Source organism: Berghia stephanieae, chromosome 6, assembly GCF_034508935.2.
Source record: "Berghia stephanieae isolate SIO BIC M18660-M18661 chromosome 6, UCSD_Bste_1.3, whole genome shotgun sequence".
Lineage (NCBI taxonomy): Eukaryota > Metazoa > Mollusca > Gastropoda > Nudibranchia > Aeolidiidae > Berghia > Berghia stephanieae.
Window position 1 is genome coordinate 65,820,364 of NC_088365.1, and position 5,000 is coordinate 65,825,363.

Genomic DNA, 5,000 nt, shown 5'->3' on the forward strand with positions numbered 1-5,000 from the left:
CTTGTCGATTTAAAGTTAAAGTTTTATGGGCAAAATATGAAAAATGCGTTTTATAAACTGTTTGTTAAGGTCATAGATATAAAATATAATATACATATGAATCCACATGGTTTCCAGTCAAAAGGGGAGTGAAGCAAGGCTGCATTCTGTCTCCCTCTCTTTTCAGCCTCTACCCTGAATCTAACATGAGACGGGTCATTGATGACGAGACTGAACAAATCTACAGGCAGTGCGCCAATATTAAATGGCAAGCCAATCTTAGATCTGAGATTTGCTGACGATACTGGACTCCTGTCAACAACGCCATCTGGATTAGACAGGCTAGTACAATCCGTAAAACAACATAGTGAGGACAAAGACCTGCTCCTAAGTGCTAAAAACACCAAAGAAATGGACATTGATAAAAGACCAAAAGCTCAAATTGTGGTTAATGGAGGAAAACTGGAGAATGTCAACAATTTAGTATGTCTTGGGGCAAGAATAGAAGCAAATGGAAAATCGACCCCTGATATCCAAAGGAGGATAGCACTTGCCTAAACAAAATTGACAAAAATGACATTATGGAAAAGTGAAAGCATCAACGAAAATTGAAAATATTAAGAACATGCATATTTCCCAAAAGCATTATATGGATGGGAATCATGGGAAATCACCAAAAAAAAACAATGAGAATAAAATTAATGTATTTGAAATGAAAAGCTACAAGAAAATTCTCCGCATTTCCTGGACAGCAAAGGAAACAAACAAAGATCTGAAAGAGTCCCTGGGTATCGGGGAGCCATATCTCATCAAGATGATACAGAAAGTAAAACTTGTCCTTTTCGGACACATCAAGAGACATGACACCCTTGAAAAATATTTTCTGGAAGGTATTATGGAGGGTAAACGAGGGAGAGAGAGACCAAGAAGACGAGGGTCATAAGACATCAGAGAGTGGATGAATAAGCCAATGACTGAATGTGGAAGGATGGCGAAGGACAGAAGCTTGTTTCGGTTGGTAGTTGCGGAGGCTACATTCAGGAGGGATAAGCCATGATGATGATGATGATGATGATGATGATGATGATGATGATGATGATGATGATGATGATGATGATGATGATGATTATACACATCAGACATTATTTCCTCTACGAACATTACCCTTTGGCTTAATAATACAATATGGATATAAACGTTCGGCCGTTATAAAGATACAATTCATCGCCATGTTTTTATTATGAAGACATTCGTTGGACATCGTATAAATATTTTGGTAGGATAGATCTCAATAAATAGACAAGACACACAGAAGTCCAAACAACCATCAATGGCCTTTTATTTGATTGAAACGTATCTGTTAAAACTCTCCTTCTTTCATCTCTAAACAAACAAAAGGGGGGGGGGGTAGTAAGCAGTCATTCAATTTCCGGTCTAATCTACCTCTTGGCTTAAATGGTATTGACTCATAGATATTACTAGATAGCAAACAAAGCCCGATATTTCGTGGACGGATCACCTGAATACTGTGTCACACCGGATGTATTTTCTTGTGTCTGAAGAACAATAAACGTTACTCGTTGTTAATATTTTTCCTTCATGTCCATTCAAAAAGGACCGATATCGGTAGTAAATATTGTGTAATGAATTATTAATACAATATATCGATATATATACACAACCAGTATCGTACGTGTCAATTCCTTTATACGTTAAGTGCAATAATCGACCCAGCGGTCTTTGTTTCCATCGAAATGTGACATTGATTATGCGATATGATAAAGGGTAGATATCGGTTTTGCTGCTTTTATCATTGTAATTGTCCGAAGCAAAAGTTTTCAGATTGCTTCATTGTACATTTTGGTTACATTCGGTAGCTGGTGAGATTCAGTCAAAATTGAAGTGTAGATATGGATATTTTTCAAGATAATCTATTTGGTATTTGTTCTTTTATAAAGTGCATTATTGTCCTTACAAAAATTGGTATGGACATGAAATGGCGGGAAATAATTATAAAACCTGTCCTTACAAACATTGGTATAGACATGTAATGGCGGGAAATAATTATAAAACCTGTCCTTACAAAAATTGGTATGGACATGTAATGGCGGGAAATAATTATGAAACCTGTCCTTATAAAAATTGGTATGGACATGTAATGGTGGGAAATAATAATAAAACCTGTCCTTACAAAAATTGGTATGGACATGTAATGGTGGGAAATAATTATAAAACCTGCCCTTATAAAAATTGGTATGGATATGTAATGGTGGGAAATAATAATAAAACCTGTCCTTACAAAAATTGGTATGGACATGTAATGGTGGGAAATAATAATAAAACCTGCCCTTATAAAATTTGTTATGGACACGCACGTAATGGTGAGAAATAATCATAAAACTTGGCAACTGTCGTCAATTCTAAAATGGATCTATTTTTTAACTAATTCAACGTTAAAGAGAAATTAATCGAGTAAAACAAGTTTTAAGTTAGCAGTCACCACGGCGATGACTACTATTATCATAGCAACCTTCACAATAACAAAAATTGCAAAACCTTCTGAGTGTTTTTATAGAAAATGAAGAGGTAACTAAGGAAAACACCAGCGATTTAGACCCAGTATTCCGTTCGAGACTGATACTGCTCTGCGCATGACAATTTCGACAATGTTTTAAAAACGAAAAGAGCATCCTTGTCCGTGTTGTCCGTTGTCATTGACTCAATAATCAAATTCTCCAAGGATTAATAGAGCTAACCATATATGACGACGTCAAAACATGACCCAGATAATTAGATGCAAATGACCGGAACTATGCCGCAATTGACCTTTAAGTATATCATACGGATCCAATCAACATGTTTGTTTTCACATTGCTTAGCTCTCAAAGATACAACGAGGGATTTAGTGGGATACTCTCGCTTTAAAAAATAATCTCCCTACCCCCATCCGCGCTCCTCTCATTCTCTTATCCCTTCCTTTCTCTCTGTCACCCCCCCCCCTTCCCCCTCCTTTTTAGCAATAACAAAAACAAAAAGTCTTTTGTGGCGAGACTAGAGAGGCTACCACCTTAATATAACTTAAACTTGAGCTTTTATATAGCACAATATCCACTAAACGTGCTCAAAGCGCTTTACAAGGGGTCCCTGGCCAACAACAAAACATAACATGAAGAACGAGACATGACGCCTGTTAGGCGATATTACATTTTTTTCGGACAGAGACAACGCTGTTAACGGCCAGGTACTCATTTTACACCTGAGTACGGTGCGAGAATGTGAGTAAAGAGCCTTTTTCAAGGACTCAACAATGCGCCGAGCGAGGCTCGAACCCAGGACCTTCCGATCCGAAAGCGTGTGTCATACCACTAGACCACATAGCCGCACAACAACAACAACGGCGAACAACACACGGTCAGTCATTTTATGAATAGGCTAGACTTTCGCCGGTTGAACGATGGAGATTTTAAAAAACTTTTGTTGACATTCCAGCTACAAGGGGGGGGGGGGGGTCTGTGTTCTTTTGTTGTTGTTTTTTAAATATAATATTACGCTTCAACAGTCGCAACATCACTTCCCTCGTAATGACGCATGGTAACTTAGTAACTGGCTCTAAACTATCGGAACAATGGCGGACGCCCTTATGAAATATTTATCCGGCCGACACAAAACCGTATCCAGAGTAAAAAAAAAAACATTATAAATCTGATCATGTTTTGACTTTTACACATTCTGATCACAAGACATATGAAAAGTTCTAGCCAGCATGAAGAATAAAAAGTACCGATTTTCTTTGTTTAGACCCAAGATGGCGCCGTTGTTGGGCGACGTGACATCAGACTATTGAATCCAATGGAGACACGTTCTAAAATGTAACTGTTCCAGTTTTAAAAGTTAACAAAATCCACCTAATATTATGAGAAGTGTCCTCTCTCAAATAGTATCAGAATCAATAACTGCATGGCCCTGACACAGACTTGAGTGAAATAAACGTGGGTTAACTTTACCAGGGTCTAAAATTAGATCGACAGTAGTTTTGATAAATGTTACCATTTGTTTCATAAAATATGAATATCTAGTATTTTATGAGTTGTCGAATATTTATGAGTATGTGCTTCTTATGCTACCTAACAACCACATATTTATGGTTTTAATTTCTTTAATTTGCGATGAAAAATGTGCGGTCTGAGGTAGGACCACTTATTTTATCACGTGCTTTGTTTATATATATATATGTATATATATATATATATATATATATATATATATATATATATATATATATATATACATATAATTATTGATGGATGTCCTGTAATTCTGACAATTCAGAGCATTATAAAATGAGTAAAAATCAACTCAAAGAAGATTAACCAACTGAAGAGACGCATCGAGGATCGAAACGGCCGTACTGAACAAAATGTTAGTTGGTTTATACTCACACACACATACACACATACACATATATATATATATATATATATATATATATATATATATATATATATATATATATATATATATATATATAAATTATTAATAAACAGATGATTAGATACATAAAAAGTGAGTAAATACATAAACCGAAAGGTATATGAATAAATACATAAATAAATAAATGCAGAGATAAAACAAATAGATAAATAAAATAGAATCCATACATTAAGTAAGTAAATTAAATGATAAATAAATAAATCAATCAATAAATACATATTTAAATAAAAAGAGAAAGAAAGAATGAAAGAAAGAAATAGAGAAATAAAATAAAATATTTTCACAATTTTCTTCTGGATCAATACACATTCTATGGCATTTTTTTTTTTAAAAAACTTGATCGTGTTTCTATAGATTACATTAGACTGGTCTGTCTATATCTAGTCTGGAGATTCGTCGCCCACTATCAAAAGCTAGCCAAAGAAATAGCAAAAACTAGTAAAACAACAAATTAAAACCTTGGCCAGAAATTTTTAAGTTCACATAATATCGTTAGATCAAATGATATCAAATTTGTCGAAGTTTGGTCA

At 34.9% G+C, this 5,000-nt stretch overlaps 1 protein-coding gene across 1 annotated transcript in view; it reads right to left on the reverse strand.

Annotated features, from left to right (window-relative positions):
- Positions 1-5,000, reverse strand: part of LOC144975472 (proton myo-inositol cotransporter-like) — a 124,511-nt gene that overhangs the window by 75,730 nt on the left and 43,781 nt on the right. The window lies entirely within an intron of this gene.